An 18,701-nucleotide genomic window follows, 5' to 3' on the forward strand; every position below is an offset into this window, starting at 1 on the left:
TGTTGTTTAGACTAAGCTTCGCCGCCCCATACAGATAACCAATTAGGATGCATTTTGGATTCCTTATCTTAGTTTGCAAATTCCGGCCGTCACAAGGCAATGGACTGCAGTATACTTTACCTGTGCAAACTTTTTTTTTGAACACCCAAATTTTTAAGTGCCACGCTATTGGTCAGCATCACTTTTATGATATCGCCTGACCGTCTGCAAGACGTTTAAACGATTTTTGCCCTTAAGGTGGTTCACCGCCAATGTCCTCGACTGTATATAATTCTGAGCAAACATCAACGACCTTTTTCTGCTGCGCAGATGCCCAACCCAACCTAAGCTTGTTCTTCTATGAAAATGTGTTTAAGTACCTACATAATAAAAGCAACAACATTTACACATGTCAGAGTAAGTTGGTTTATTTTGGAATGACATTATTTTCATTGGAAGTCGTTAAATTCTGGTCTTTATAGTTGTTTTATCCAAACAAACTAAAATGAATAGCTTACAACAGTTACAACCAATAGTCACATGCTTTCTGATTTAGGTGTATACTTAATTCGTTAAGGTTTTGTGTAACCCCTGCGAAGCCGGGGTGGGTCGCTAGTAAAATATCAAATCGGACTCTAAAGTGCAGTAGCTAAGCGGCTTTTCATCGGGCGAAGCTTGTCATGATACAACTTGAGCTTGATACTTGGAAATATCTCTCCAAAAGTCTCTCTAGTCTGGTAAAGCGCCAAATTAATAATATTCCGGTAAACGTTCGTTAGAATCGTGCGTTCTTGATCTGCTAACCTGTTTAAAATTTAAACTATCGATATTTAGGAAGCAAATAAACTATATCTTACCTTAAAAAATGACTTCCTTAAATTATTGCACATATTTCTTATATTTACTAATCTAGTCATGGATATTTAGTTCACACGTAAACGCCACTACCTCATCCATGTTTACAAATCTATGCGGAACTTTACAATGGTTCTCGCAATAATTATTTGCTTGAGCTATATTTGCTAAACTACTAATAAGTCGAGCCTCTAACGTGCTGTCAATATTGTTCTGTTCTCGAAAATTCTTTTCTTCGAACGTTGGAACTTGTTTTCGTACGTTCGCTTCGCTGGACTTTAGCCGGTTAAGGTCATGTTTGAAATTGCGTCCTTTCGTCGTTGATGTCTCATCACTTTTGCAGACATCATACGGCTAGTAGAAGTGAAAAGAAACATTTTGCAAGCGCGCCGTTCAAATTATTCGAACCGTAACCTTAATTGTTAGGTGCACGCAGCATCGTATGCGATGATTGGCAAGCCGAAGTTGACGAACCCGTAGTTTGCGGAAATACCTTCGATTCCTCAACAAGGAGTACAAGGACGGAAGATTAATCAAAAGGACCTTTACAACAACAGGTGTTTATGAAATACTTATTAATAATTGCTTAGCGACCTAGAGCTAGAATTAGGACAACCAGATTTCTTATTAAGAATAAGGTAGGACTTTGACCTTAAGTTTCGGCCTAAAGGTCCTTTTCGATGCCGTCATCGAATGTGGCCGTCCACATACCTATAGTTCCATCACGCATTTGCTCTTCTTACCCCCACGGCCTCGCGTTTAGCGTCCATCTAGAAGGCACACAGAAGGGCCTAAGTGTGCTTAGAGCGGGGAGGACACAGGATGTTTTGTCCGAGCGTGTATATGTGCGCAGTAGCTGCAAGGAGGGCCGCGTGGCGCAATGAATGCGCATGCGTCCTCGCGGGAAGGCCGCGCTTATGTCACACGCACGACGTGAGGATGGTACTTGTCTATCCAGGCAGGCATGCAAAAAAAATACCTATAGCGACCTACAGAACTTATCACTAGGTTTAATAAGAAATACATTACTTCATCATATCGCATCATTAACAGTTTAGGTGCTCTTGGCGAGGGTCTCTGCCCTGGCTACAACTTCTTCGATGGGCCCGACCATGTAGAACGCTTATATTGTGTAAAAAAACTATTAACATCCTGGTAACATATCCTATGATTGGAACTTAGGTCTATCTGGTATACATATCTAAATAACCTACTAATGAAGATCTTTTAAATAATAAACTATAATATTAGGACTATATCTTACAAATAGCCGTTGAAAACACATCAGCATATGATCCACGTGCACGAAGAGCGAACTCTACTATTTACTTATTCTTAGATAAGTTCTACGTTTTTAGAGAATGTATCCATGTTCTAAATATTAAGAATGCTAACATATGAACTTTTAACTACATTACGTCCTTTAACGTCCTTTCTACAATAAGTTACCAAGGGAGGCACTGGATTTACCATTTCCTGGACTTAAAAAATATGTTAAATCTGGTCTACTGCATAAGGCATATTACACAGTCGAAGAGTATATTAATGATAAAGATGCATGGCCTTCTATAAGTAAATGAATAAATGATGAAATGTATTTGTATTGTATTTGAAATATTAATTGTTGAATTTTGTATTTTGTAAGCTATTTTGTAAGTATTTTTTAATTTAGTTGTAAAGTACTTTTGACGATTCAAAAGAGATTGTAAAATCCTACTTGATTAAATGAAATTCTATTCTATTCTAACAAACCCCCTTCCCTCTTCTACAAAACAATCACCATAATCCCCATTGATTCAGCACTTCATCCTTGCAACATCATAATTATGTTGGAACAACAGAACAATTATGTATGGAAAATGCACAGTGTTAGGTTAGGTTAGGTTAGAGTATATAATTATTATACTTTACCCCACACTATGCATTTTCCATGGTGCAGATCAATAAACTTGTAGCAATAAACTTACAAGATGTGACAACTTAATAACCCACTAAAAATAAACCGTCATCATCTACATAATGTCATCGTGTGCTTTAAACTGTGGTAAGCAATGTGTGTGCCACCCAACTATAATATTACATAACGAACTTTTCTGCAATAAAAATTCTAGGCGAAGTATCTACCGCAACTGTGTTAGCAGGTCCTCAGCACTGCATCTGCGTTGTTCACCTAGTTTTAAAAACTTTTTCTCTTTTTATTGTATTTTATCATGGGACTGATTATGAATTAAAAATTTAGTGCTTGAATTGTTATACTCGTATGCAAGACACGTGTAGACAAACTATTTTAGTGTTTATGTGGTTTTGCCCTTGGTTTAGGCACGTAACGTAAGATAAACTATTAATAAATAAGTTGGACATACAACTGACTAAATTGGAGTAAGAAATATTTAGTAGTTAAAGTTCAAACCATAGGTTTTGATACCAACACAACAATTATAACTTTACCCTTTTCAAGCAAATAGATGATTTTTGACTTCATTATAAGCCTTTTACAGTCCTATAATAAACAAAAAATACAGATGTAAGCAATTAAAATGTCACGTTGTCTCTTTGTATACGGAATTACGGATATTATTACTTATATGCAGGCGAAACGATAAATAGGTATTTTTATTATCTGCTATTTTTTTCAGAGGTTTACAGTGCTGGAAAAATATAGCTGATTGTTGTAGATAATTGTGTAAAGAAGTGTAATCAGTTGCAATTAGCCTTACTCATGTAAACAAGTTTTTTTTAATATTCAACATTATCAGCACTCAGCAGAACAAGCGGTCTGAACGGGTGCATGGGCAGTACATTAGTAATTTAAGCTATTATTTTAACGAAACGGCTTTAACGTCAACTTATAGCCGCCATTGAAATGCTTGACACATTTAAAAAGCTGCCACAAATTTGTTGGCTGCATTGATACTCGTTGCTTAAAATCAACAATAAACGCTTACATTACATAACAAAGACAATAAATAATACCTCTCTGAATGGTCAGTACCTAATAATGAAACGCTAGTCAATAACATAGACGTGAAAGTGTATGTCTGACTTTCACGCCCTTCCTGTTCAGCTATTATGACACAGACATGGAACACGTTTCAGATGTAACAACTTGTTATGGTTTTGATCATATTTTGATAGGGCCTTGAAGATCACTCAGGCTGATTGGTGCATGCGAAACGAGGTGAAAGTCGTGAGTGGGATGCGCGCCAATCACCAAGACGATCGTCAAGGTCGTGTCAAAACTAATTCTAAACCATAACGAATTATTACATTAGAATCGTCCTCATATGTTGACAAAGAAAGATGGATGACTAAAACGTGTAGGAAATCCACATGAGAAAGAGAAACATTGAGGAATAAATGTTGTCATAGAAACACAACTGTGATTTGATTTACTTAGATTACAAGTTCTGTTCAAATGTACATAATAACAAAGAAATAACACTTATCGATAATCCCAACGAATAATAAAAGATAGACACGTTATTACTGTTATTAATATTCATTTTCTACTATAATAAATCGATAATAATCGAGATAGAGGTATTGACTAATGACGCTTTCTAGCATACCGATATGTCAAAAAGTATATCAATACAAACCGTCTACTTTGACAATGAACAAAGATTCGGTGCAAGTAGGCCTTAGTTATTCTTCCTAGATTTAGAAGGTACAACTAAATAAGGTAGTCTTTTACTCATGGATGTCTATCGCCTGACGTCTTCATTCTAAAGCCCACTTTCACCATTACACTAACCCGGGGTTAACCGGTTAAACCTGGAGTTACCAAGGTTACCAGTACAATTTGACACTGGGATAACGGTTTAACTGCTTAACCCCGGGTTAGTGGGATGGTGGAAGTGGTCCAAACTTCTACTCGCTGTCTGTCTCGTATAACAATTTTTAGCAACGGAAATTACATACATACATAGTACCAAGCATAGATGTATTACGTAAATGTGACGTTTTCAACCAAAAGGTACCCCATTGCCGCTTGTCGATAAGGTTGATTTCTAATTGAAGCTATATGGAAATAGCGCCTTACTGACAAGCGACAATAAGTACCCTTTTGGTTGAAAATGGCTCAAATGTCCCTGCCAAGTTGCATGTTACTTATAAGCATATCGTATTAAAATGAGAGCGCTACTTCGATTGTACGGGAGCGGCTTTTTACCGGCGGGTCGTGCGACTCTTAGCAACCAATGCAAAACATCCTGCCCGAGCGCAGCTAAACGAACACCAAAGTATCTCTCAGTTCGTGGCCACATCCCTTTTAGCCACAATGCGCCAATTGTTACACAACGTGGAACCATCTGGAACGCCCGTTATGTCACGACCCAATTCGAACAATACTTATAAGATGTCACACCAATAAGATACTTATATGGCTTATATGTCAGCGTCAAAAGTGATATTTATTCAACCAAAAACGTTACTTTTGACACTTGTATATACTATGTCTATGCTTTTGACACTTGACTGATCGGTATCGTATCGCTATCGGTGTGACATCTTATTAGCATTGTTCGAATTGGGCCATCAGTAAATTTCCTCGGGTCAATACGCGAGAACATGGCGTGATACGTTGGGCGTCCTTTTATTGTCATAAACATTGCGCCGCGAGACAAGTGCAAGCGAAGCGGCTAAGTAAAAAAGACACGATTCAAAATTTGTGTGGAAGATCGACCAGCCTACATTTTTTAAACAAAAATTGCCAGACTATCCTATAGAGTATAGAGATATTAGGTAAGTATATAATAAAATTTATCCTTCAGTCTTAGAATCCTTTATCATCAAAACTCTTGTACAATCAGCAGCAGAAGTTGCCAGGCGGGCGAGATGTTCAAAATTACCTTGACACTCTTATTCTCAACAATAAAGTCGCGTCAAGATCATTTTGAACACCTCGCCCGCTTAGCAACTTCTGCTGCTGACTGTATACAAGCATACATAATGCTTGTAGGTATAAAAGAGTATTGAGGACAAAGGATTCTAAACTTACAGGAAAATATAATAAAATGCATAATAAATAAATAATGTAAAAGCTTGACGAAGGTCCCACTAAGTAATCCTTATATTTATCTCATATCCGCCTTGGTTGAAATATATATAGGATTACTTGTATCGCAATTTTATAGTGATAGATATACCAGGATTATGCAAAATAGATAAGCAAACTAATTTATGTTCATAACAAAACATAATAGGCCAGGAAGTAAATGCTCAAAAAAAGTTATATATAGAGGGAAATGCTTGGAACACAATTTTTGACTTTGTAACTTTGTTTGGACTAATTAGGAGGAGAACATATCAAAAGTCCCCGGCCGTAGCCCTTGAGCCGGGGCGGAGAGGAGGGTTTGAAGGTTCCATTTTTCGGTTTTTTGATTATATCTCGAAAACTATTATGCGTCTTAGCGACATGGCCACTTATACAAAATGTAAGGTGATTAAAATTGTTACAAGTTTTATCTAGTCAAGTTTTTCGATATTTTGTATAGTTTTTGAGATATCCGCTATTGGAAGTTTATTGAGGGCTCTTAATTTTATCTTGATATCTACATCAGTGAAGCTACTAGGCCGTGTTTAATATCGTTTTCGTATAAATATGCGGGGCTGAATTCATTTATGGTACTTATCACATTGACACCATTCTGAAGTAAAACCAAATTTAATTTTTTTTATTAACTCCTCAGGCTTAAACCGCTGAACCGATTTCGTTGAAATTTGGTATAGAGATCGGGATAGGACAAAGGATAGTTTTTAGAACCAAGATCATCTTTTGAGGGTGTGAAAAGTGGGGTGGAAGTTCGTATGAGGAATCAATAACCGCTGAACCGATTTAAATTAAATTTGGGATGGTCTACACCTTTGATTTCGTTGATAATGATACCAAACATGACTTCAAACCTAAACTTAAACAGTATTAACCTCAGGAATTCAGCTTCGGGGAAAAAGCTGAATTTCCCCCACACCCCATTTTACACCTTTAAGGGGTGATTTTTGAGATAAAAACTATGTTATGTCCTGTCTCGGGACTCAAAATATCTCTATACTGAATACTAAATCGGTTCAGCGGTTTAAGCGTGAAGAGGAGTTAAAAAAAGAGGTATTTGTTTTAAGTTTATATGTTTTTACTTCGGAATGGTGTCAATGTGATACCATAAATGAATTTGGCACTCGATTTATACCAAAACGATACCAAACTTGGCCTAACAACTTCACTGATGTATATATATGAAGATATAATTGATCTCGAAAACTATTCAAGATATCGAAAAACATGACTAAATTAAACTTGTAGCAAATTTGTTCAGCTTTAGTTTTGTGTAAGTAGTCATGTCGCTAAGACATTAGTTTCCAAGATATTAGTGAAAAATCGAAAAATGGAACCTTCAAACCCCCCTCTCCCCCCGGCTCAAGGGCTACGGGCTGGGACTTTTGATATGTTCACCTCTTAACTAGTCCAAACAAAGTTACGGAGTCAAAAATTGTGTTCCAAGCATTTCTCTCTATACCTTCTTGTCGCTTGGCCTATAATGTTTGCTTACGAAATATAGATTAAAGCAGTAATTAATATTTTTAGCAATTATGATCACTTATCTATGCACCGAGCCTAGTTCAATAATAAAGTGATTATTCATATTTGTATAAACATATTCAGACATAATGTATTAATTAAGTGTAATTAACATCGAACGATCTACCTATTTGCATTGACTTGTTTGACCTGGTCTTTAATTAGGTATACTTAAGTAGAGCTAGCCTCGGGTGATTTATAGGGCTTAAAAGTTAACGGGCCCACTGACTATCAGTCCGCCGGACAATATCGGCCTGTCAGTTAGAACAAAAATTTGACAGTTCCGAACAACTGACAGGCCGATATCGTCCGGCGGACTGGATAGTCAGTGGGCCCCCTTTAGACTATCTGTTAAACTGTTAAACAAAGCCATTGTTGTTTTTAGCAGTCCCGTAGGCTACAGAAAAATTGGCCATATTACACTTGCTCATAAAGGGTGTTTTATTTACGCAGGTTTAGCGGGAGTAATAGCAAAAAAAATACGGAGTAATGGCAGTGGGGAGACACTCCTTTAGGGCAAACTCGGCTCCGTTCGGCTCAGCATTGCTCCGAGCAATTTTATTAGGGTTGGCACAACTTGACGTCCCTTTGCTTGACGACCACAGATAAGATTTTGACCTGAATTATGACAACCCGAAATAGCCGAAAGGGATAGTCCCATACTTACATAAGAAAGGGACAGCATGATTCGTCCCTGAATCGCTGTCAAACTTCGGGTATGTAGGAAGTGTCGTTTCTGCACGGCAACTTATTCTGTGGTAATGGATTTTTTAATTAAATATATCATAATAATATGAACCAAGAATAAACATTTATTTCAAATCAAGCTACAAGTAAGTTTTCCTTTCAAAATACTGGTTTTAATTATTTTATTTATTTTGGTTATGATAAAAAAAAGTTATATATAATGATTTAATAGCTGATTAAATATTTTTACACAATTTTAAGTGGACTGTATATTAAATGGGTATCTGCTTTTACTTTACGTCAAACAATGAACAAAATAGCGGACCATTATCTGTATTATTAGATTACATTTCGCTTGCTTTTTAAACATTGCTCAACATTGCTTTTTAAGTTTTAGCTCAGGATTGGTTTAACAGAGTACCAGAGAGAGAGAGAGGTTTAAACCCGAAAAATCACCGGAGTTTTTAACTCTACTATACTCCTGTCCTGACAAGGTTTCTTCAAGAATATTGTTCTTCTTTGTTTTTACGTGAGTGAAATAAAAAATATGTTTTTATTATCATTAAAGAAATTTTATTTGCGTCAATTATAAGTAGATCAAGAATTAATATATTTAAAAATTAGAAATTAATAATACCATAATACTTATCAACCACCCTGTTCTGTCTAAAAAAGATTTCATTCATTTCGAGCAGGTATACCTTATTAGTAGGGCATTACTTAAAAACATCCGTTTCTGTCATTATCATATAGCTGTTTATTGATACGTAGGTCATGTACAGTAAGCTGCACTCTCGTCATCAGGCATTTCCATTTTGACTGTTTTGTTGCCGGTCCCATATTGGGATACCCTCCTACAATTTAGGAGGGAATTAAATCTTCTCGGGTCCGTGGTGTAGGGTTGGAGCCGGCATAGTTTATTTTTATCGCGTATATATATATATCTTTACTTGAAAAATAATTATAGTGTATAACTAGCCTTATGAACCGATTTTGCATGTACAACCAGCCTTAAAGTTTGTAGTCTATGATTGTTCATTATTTTAGTATGTGGGTATTTTTGCATTTTGTAATTTTTCCTCAGTCACCCGTTGACCACGAACGCTGTAAAGAGTTCGAAACGTCGGGATGTATTATAAATTCAATATACGCGATATAATCCGTTTTCATAGTTTTATTTCTTAAATAAACTAACTAATCTCTAAAACTAAAGTTATAAAACTTAAAATAAACTTATAAATAAAAAATGCTCCCCAGGTCGCTATCATGTGTAATGGTGCCCAGAAGACTGGCAGCGTTACCTCTTTGGATGGCCAGACTTAGTCTCTAGCCGAAGTGGCTGCCAGCCCTCTGGTCACCAGAGGCGTCTACAAGGCGCTCGGAAATATCCTTAAATAATGATTTGGCACTGGGCCCCCACGGTCCCAGAGTTTCGACTCCGAACGGCGCAAATATGTAGCCCTCGCTGAGGACAGCATATTTGCGCCGCTTGTTTAGTTCTGCCGTTGTGGCCGCAGCACCCGCCTTGACGGAGGTCGCCTGTAGGTAGGACGGCGCGAGCGTGTCAACGCAGGTTGCGTCCCACACAAGCGTCCTCCCCAGCCTCCATGGAATGAGTGACATCCCGTCGGGCCGCTTGCCGTCGTCGCGTGCGATACCGTTCGGCTCAAGTATGGCCGGCACGCTGACGGAAGCAAGCGCCCTACGGATGACATCATTCAAGGATGCGTGGCGGGAGATACGGCCCGCGCTCCTCTGGCAGGACAAGCCGTGGTGACCCAGCTCGTCTACCATGGTGCCACAGCGACAGCGGTGGGGCTCATTAGTTTTGGTGCCCAGTCGTAAACAGGTGGCAAGAGTGAGGGTCGTTTTATCAAGGAGGGTGCCAATATTGGTAGATGGTAATGCGTGAAGCCAATAGCCCGCTTCCGGTTCAGCCACTGCCAGCAGACGAGCGCGCTCTACTGAACTGTGAGCAGAGTCAGTGAGTTCTTTTAAAGTTGATCTGCAGAGCGGCTCGTCCCACTGTTTTTGTGATTTAAGGGAAACCGGAAGCGGGCTGCCTGGGCAAGACTGCAACCAGACATCTTTGGCCTCATTCAGGGTGGTTTCCATCAGCTGGGCAAAAAATCTTACACGCAAGGTTCTGTGTACTGTGAAATGAGGCCAAAAACGCAGGGAGGGCCACACTGACGACTTGGCGTATGCCCAGGCCGCCATGCCGGATTGGCAGGGAAGCCTGAGACCAGGCGCGATTATGGAGGTGGATGTAAAGGATTGATGAGAGAGTGGTTTTGAGTATGGAATCTAATGGCTCGATAAGGTATGTATGTAAATTTGGGAACGAACAAGCAAAACTTTATGATAACTAATGCCATGTGTGCGCTGATTTTTAAAAGGCGGTCCGAATATTGAATATGGATATTGAGATGTTCGTTGATGAGGGGTGGTATTAATTCCGGGTGGATGGGAGCGCCTAGGAGTCGAAGGGATTGTTTGACAATTATTTTGATATTGGGAGCTAGAATATTAAAGTATGAGATTATGTTTCTCATGTCGACGGCAGGAAGGGGCTTGTTGATAAAGAGCTCGCATTTGGAAAAGTTTAGCTCCAGACCTATATTTATTGTCTTTTTCATATGAGCTTATGAACACTTCGACAGCTTAAAATGAACCTTATTATTATGTATTGTTAATGTTATGTAAAAAAATATTTGTGTTATTTTATTTTATTGGGAAACAAACAGCTTACAATAATACAAGATATAGATATTATGACTAATACATGAGCCAAAACAGTTTCCACTAATGGAATAAAACATAAATGCTCAAAGGGACCTAGAGTAAAAATACATTATAACATATAATTTCAATCGTTCTAGGAATCAGAGAAAAAGAAAAAAAGAAAAATAAGAGTACATCAATACAACATCATGCGTCTGCAACAAAATTTGAAAAGTAATAAAATAATAAACAATAAAATTTGAAAATTTAAGAATTCTTTGGTAGATTCTTTGGTGGAAGATTTCTTTGGTAAAGCTTGGAAATAAGAGGGGATGGTATTTTTTGTAAATTTTACTCAGTCTTTTTAGAAAATATATTTGTGCTCTTACATTTTTATTGTTATGTAGTTTATAATGATCCACAAAGTGAAAACCTCCTTTTCTTTAATCGACTTCTTTACCCAGAAGGAGGAGGTTCTGTATTCGGTTGTGGCTATGTTTTTCTAGTACAGTCGCCATCAGATATATCGGAGCGGTCAAGGTGTTCACAATATCTGAACACGCACTCTAACGCCTTGACAATAGAGGCGTGTTCAGATATTTGTAAGCGCCTTGGCCGCTCCGATATATCTGATGGCTGCTGTACCTAATACGAAAATCTAAAATTTTAAGTTTTCTGCAACATGCATTTCCGCTTTGCTATGTTTTTATTTAATTACTTTAGTAACAAAACTTTAATAAATAATAATAATAATAATAAATTGTAATTTGTAACTATACCACTAGCACAGGCCCCGGTCTTTTTGGACTGTTGCTGCACACTGTGTCTTTAAACGTTGGCTTAAATTAAAATGTATAATTAAAAATAGTAAAAAGTTTGTTTTATACATATATTTAATGAATAAAAAACATAAAAAATTGTACATTTATTAAATTTTTCTTAGCGAATTATTTATATCTTTTTTAACTAAATTAGGCTGAGCGACTTACTAGACTACTAAACGCAACTTATATCAGGAATAGCCCACCTGACGACACGACGACTTATCAGGGATTTCAAACTATCACAATAGAGTGGCTCCATGATTAACAAATAGCACATTATTCCGTCCCAAATAAACAATTTTGTCAGACTCATATTATCCCCCTTAAGATTAAGTTTCAAACAGTTTTCATTACGACACCGAGTGACTTAACACGCGTATGTGGACCGAAGGTTAGAAGCGGCCATTTCTCTATTCAACGCTAATTCAGACCTTACTAGTGCAGGTGCCACAGAATAGATTTGTACAGATCTTTTACCTGTGCCCTGTTTATCATACTGGAATTTCAGTCAACATTCCTGATTTTCTGGGGTTTTAGGTACCGAAAAACGTCAACTGAAAGAAATGTGTTACAGTATGTAGTAGTAGTAAAACTCTTTATGGTACAAAAAGAAACATAAAACAAGAGAAAAACGCATCATTTGTACAAAGGCGAACTTATCCCTTTCAGGGATCTCTTCCAGTTAACCTTTGAGCAATTGAGGGAGAGTTGGAGAACGGTAGACATCAAAGCTGTACTAAACGGCATAAAAGAAAATATTTAGTTTCCTAAAAGACAGGTAAACCTATAACCTACAGTATACATATAGCATGGGCATGGGATTTATGTAAAATAAAACAAATATATTAACAGTCATGTATAGTTATAATATATAATACATATAATACGTTCTATTCGATATAATACATATGTACAAAAATTACCTAACCGCACACATCTTTTAGTTTCGAAGTTCTGTCCGAAAGCCATAGCTTTTTTAAGTTCGCCTTTAGCGATGCGACCGACTGACACTTTCGAAGAGAAGACGGCAAGGAATTCCATAATTTGACAGCGTACACGGTAAAAGACTTGTCATAGGACCGGTGTTTGTGCGGCGGGATAGACAGAGAGAGATCTGCACTGGAACGGAGCCGATGTCCGCTGCCATCTGCTAAAAATTTAAATTTCTCCGAGAGATAAGGGGGAGTAGAAGGAGAGAGATAAGGGGGAATAGAAGGAGATGAAGAGAGTATGTATAGGTTATTCACGAAAGCCAGAAAAAGCAATATATGTCTTGTAGAAATGTGACTGATTGTATCCAGAGGGGGTCACCTTTCTCTGCATCTGACTGTACATACAACACACACAAAGCTACATATTTAATGTTGTATTTCCTCGGTTAATTAGAACCTGTTTGCCGATTCATCTACTTAATTGTTACAAAAATTGCAGACTAATTCCGAAAATCATACATCAGAATTAAATTTTCTTTTTGTTATATACTTACCCATAAATGCATTGTCTGTGTCTAAAATTTGTTTGTAGCAATGTTTATTGTCTCGCATAATACATTCGTTTAGCAACTCATCAACCTAGAAGGTGTTATTGGACTTTGATCGGCCCCTACATTGAAAAACAAATAGTGTAATCTAAAGATAACGTTCAAGTTGTTATAATTGTAATAACGCTATTCGTTTGTTTCATCCGATAATTTGATTGAATAGTATTATATCAATTCTATAATCTCTTAAGGATTTTTTTGTTACCCTCGACAGCTTGCCTTAATTTGTTGCCTCTTACTAGTTATACCTACTCTCTTTATTAAGAGGAAAGGGGACGGCCGCTTTTCCCTAATTTGATGTATATCAACCATAGCTATGCCTCTACGTTTGACTTTTTTTCGATTTTTTGATTATTGTACAAAATTAGGTGCGAAAAACAGATTTCATCCTAACTCTTACATAATAATTAAAAATTCGAAAAAAAATTAAGCGTAGCTGTGGTTGATATACAACAAATTGTGTTAAAATATTTTTAGTCATGTTAATATCCAGAGGAAAATGAGGATTTCGCGCGGGTCCTCCACTCAGTTCTCAACACAATCCGTTAAAAAAACAATGACCCTAAAAGCTTTGTTCCTGTAACCTACCTTTCTTGACTCGTATCGTTCTAAGTACCTAACTTTTCAAGAACTTCAGTCGCTGGTCACTGATTATAGTCTAATGACTGTAATAGACACGTTAATTACCTGATATGATTCACTTCAAGAACTAACTGCATCTTCATTTTTAAGATAATTATCATTAACTAAGTGGTCACAGACGTATACCGCAAATTAAAATCTCGTACAAACAGGAACAACGTATAATGTAATGTAATGTTAATGATGATTCTGGAATTTACACGGCAATTGCCTTCGTCGCATAACTTGTTTTTAACAGCAAACGATCACAAGATATTATATTATGACACGAGCTAGCTCAACGGTGTAACATGCGTGTTGCCGGCGGGATTGGAAACCCAAGTAGCACCCTAGAAGACCTTTGAGTAATGTGTAGGTCGGTCACTGACATCACCACGCTACTAGGGATACACTTGGATTTGATGATTTACTAGCTCGGACACCTCAGATAATGTCAGATACCGTTACGTGCCATCTACCACAAACATTAAAGACAAGACCGCCTACCGATTGGTGTGACAGAGATACATTATTGTGTGGATACATTAATTTCAATTTACCAAGTTACAAAAGTCCTGACGACAAAGAACGCTGAAATTTTAGAAAGCAAGTGTCGGCTTCATGTCATACCATCTGAAAAGTTTATGGAGTACGCTGTCGAGCAACCTTCATGCTTTCATAAAAGGTGTATACTTATGACGGTCGAAAGATCAAATTAAAGGATTACAGGCCGTATGTTAGTCCTCTTTGACCTCACTAATACGTCATTAAACACTGTATAACAACGATTATCTGATGGCGTATACGATTGCATTATAAAACAATTAACTATGGAATATACCTAACTGGATCTCGCTAAATGCTACCGCGTGCCTTTGGTATAACAACTTGATTTACATACGTATGTACTAGTGTACTGCAAAACGCTTACCATTACGTAATCAACATAGTATAGGTAACTATGGGAAATATTAGCTGCACGCTGCACGCAGAGAATATGCGTATTAGGGCTGTATTCAATTTGCAGTAGACAAAGACTTTGTTGCATCCCGTTGTAAAAGTCGGTTCGACCTCATAGCTTCAGGTGCCTCAGGCACGGCATAGTTTATAATATTGCCAATGTTTGTTGTAAACCTTCCCCTACAATTGATGACCGTTAAGGATGAAACTCAGCTGAAAGTATTTTACATATTTAGCCGAACTGTTCTGTGGCTGCAGTGGTGTGGTACTTAGAGCTCTGTTCCACTGACGTCCAGTTTTTTGCAGGTACGATTTTCTGCTGCCTGTCTATCGCTCGCAAAGAATATTAATACTTTCGCTCGAATATGCAAGTGATAGAGGCAGCTAAAGAAATTTCGATTTTCGCGGTAGGCCCTAAGGAATTTCAAAACCCCGTGCCCAACAGTGTACGACATAAAATCTGGTAATACTAGCGATGATTTGTATCACATTGAGATGACCATAGTGCCACCAACTAAACTAATATGAAAAAAGACATCACGCTTTCCAATTTTTCTCTTTTTACAGTCAAATATAAATAGTTAATGATAGCTCATTTACAGAGATACCTACCTGAGTAACATAAGTATAAGTAGGTAGATACTAAAGACCTAACCCTTTGCAATCGAGAAATTGAGATTTGCTAACTTAATAAAGAATTTAGACCGGGCTAAGCTAACGAAACAAAGAAAAGAAAATTAACAAGTCCTATAAAATTTTCCGAATATAGACACATTAACACAAACGAAAGCGACTTAATTGGCACTAGATTACACCTATTTATAGAACTACCCTCTCAATCATAAAAACATTCAGGTCATTACCCACAAATAGCCACGCATTTAAATTTTCAAGCACATATTTCGTTACAATAAATTTTCCCATGATCTAAGACCGGCGCTATCCAAAAATATACGTCTAATTTTAGTAAAACGCGTGTCTCTATTCTCTAGTGCGTGTATTGATAATGTATCACGATTAGGATTAATGTTACTATTACTAAATGACATGTGAATTACTTTTTACGAGCTCATAAGACCTTTTAGAATGAGACGATGCATGCCAACACGAGCGGCCTTTCACGCACAACGCGCATGTCCAGTGCGGTTGGGATCCAAATCTAGAAAAGTGGGATGTGGCGTGATGCGATGGCGTGATCGCTGCAACGATTTAAATGGAATAGCGACCAATGTAATAAGAGCTATTGTTAAAGAATGGCCAATCAAACAACCGTCAAATATAGGGGCAGCGACTTTATATCAAATGTATAAGAGCCAAATTCGAAAGACTAGTTGACAGGTCACTTTTACGCGCTACGTCATACATACGGGATCGCAAATCGTAATTTCGGCACATGCAGTCATCGGGGGTGTAACTCAGTGGTAGTGTCTGCTTCGCATGCTGAAAGTCCTGGGTTCAAATCCCAGCTCCTCCAATATTAGTTCTGTTATTTTGCTAAAACAATATTCTTACTAACTTTGTAACTACATACTATACTCTGATTTGTAATTAGATTCCAAAAAACTAACCTCACTCAGATCCTTTTTCTTTCGTAATAATGGAAAATATGTAAAGAAGTAACTCAAATTTCCCTTTTGCATACTCTAGCATTTAAAATAAATATAGATGTATCATTTTAGCTTTGTTTAGTTTCTTAAAACACACGGAAAAGAGAAAAAGTGAGGTTAGTTTTTTGGAATCTAATTACAAATCAGAGTATAGCGACAAATTATACTCTTAAACCTTCCTCAAGAATCACTATCGATAGGTGAAAACCGCATGAAAATGCGTTCAGTAGTTTTTGAGTTTATCGCAAACATACATACGCACAAACAGACCGACGCGGCGGGGCTGTTTTATAAGGTGTAGTGAGTGATTAGAAAAAAAAATGTTGTCATGGTTATAATAAGAAAAAAACCGTAAGTTACAAGTAAAAGAACTCGTAGAATTTTGTCAAAATTTTATGTTTTTTACCTAGTTTCTAATCAGACTGCACGTCGGCAAAAGCCAGCTCTAGCTTATGTTTTAAATTAAATTATTGATTACAGTGAGTGGGTGAGAAACCGCCGTTGGTTACGCCATCTATTAAGTTGAATGCTAAAATATTCTGTTGGCACCACTGTAGTTCTATGGGTAGGACAGCTTACGCCATCCGTCGAAAGTTTTGCGAACTATTTTTAACTAACGGAAAATAACATTAAAGATGTAATAAAACAGCAGTAGTAATACAATATTTTAATGAAAATTCAACTAAATGTATAAATCTTATTTATACTTATACAATAAACAAGTAAATGGATAAATCTATTTACATGTTGTTGGAGGAATCGCGTACATTGCGAATTTCCTTCCAAAATTGCACTAACAAAAATACGGGACGCTCTCGCGTCCCCATACTCAAAGGGTACTTGGGACATAATGTTTAAAATATTATTTAATGATAAATAACTGTTTAGGATTTTTCCTTGAGATCACATATTTCAGACAGCAAATAAATTAATAAAAACTCTTAGGGCTACGTCAACTTTGGCAATACTGTAATACAAAATTGGTCTCTTTAACAAAGGTATAAGTCCCAGTAACCTGTGGAGCGTGCTCAACGAGTACATTATTTATTAATAATTGTATAATAGATATTATTATCGCAGTCTTAGGACGCCGGGGACCGGCTTCGCCTTACCCTAGAGAGACCGCTCTAGTGGTACACCTACTACGGCGCTACTAGAAGTACTTGATATCGATACAATGAGCTAAGTAAACGTCTAAGCTGCGGGCGGGTACGTACTTGTAGAAAAATCTAGAAGAAATGGTTTTTGTAAGACTCAAAAGACTATGCAAGCGACGCACGACAAGAATAAGTGTCACTTACGCTTACGGCTCGGCCACGACATTTCGCGACTGGCGGCGGCGGTGGGAACGAAAATGGAACGAAAGGTCCGATCGCTGTGTCTCGCTCCAACCTATGGTTTCCGCCGCCGCCGTCGCCAGTCGCGGAATGTCGTGGCCGAGTGGTAAGAAGTATATCTTAGTGTGATATAATGGTAAATCCACTCCTAAGAACTTTGTTTATTCAAAGCGGTCACTAAACGAAGTGCCGTTCAAAGGTCTACAGTATTTTTTTCTGCAGTTGACTAACTCGTTTCTTATTTTTTAATATCTCTTCTAGTTTTTACTACAAACCGCCATCTATTTCGTCTAATCTATGCTAATAGAAATGCTACGATTATTACTGGAAGATAGTTAAATGGCCTCGCCTATACGAAACGATAACAAGTGACTACAACACTTACTAACCTAAAGATCTACACTAGAAAACCAGGAGGGACTAGAAAACAACAAATATAGAAGACGACTACTGGCCGTTTACATTGTCTTTTTGGCATTTTAAAGGCATTATAATTAGAGTAGTGGGGGGGTGGTCTGTGGAGTAGTGGTTATATCGCTAAATTAAATAACATACTGCAATCTAGCAATTGCATTTTTCGGAAATCAAATGCATATAAGGCATACCTACCACTGATTCTTGTTCATTCATTGGCTACAAAAATGAGATCAATTACAGCCAGGGCAAACCACAGCTTTGCGTTTATGATAGGTAGAATCGGACCAAGTAAGCTCTGCATGGAATTTACAATTGCAAAACGAGGGAATGTCATCAATATTTTTTATGAAATTATGACGTTAGTAATAGCACTCCCACTCTTTGTTCTTTTTAAATCGGTACAGTTAGTAGACGTTTTCATAAGTCAAGAAGCTGCTCAAACCCTTGACAATAGGGCCTATCAAACCTTAAATATCTGCCACTAAGGAAGAAAGCCTACTTTTTGATCTTGACGCACATAGGTATTTAAGTATTGTAAATAAATAAGTTTACCAAAAACCTTTTTTTCTAACTCTC

Source organism: Cydia strobilella, chromosome 3 (genome assembly GCF_947568885.1).
Source record: "Cydia strobilella chromosome 3, ilCydStro3.1, whole genome shotgun sequence".
Lineage (NCBI taxonomy): Eukaryota > Metazoa > Arthropoda > Insecta > Lepidoptera > Tortricidae > Cydia > Cydia strobilella.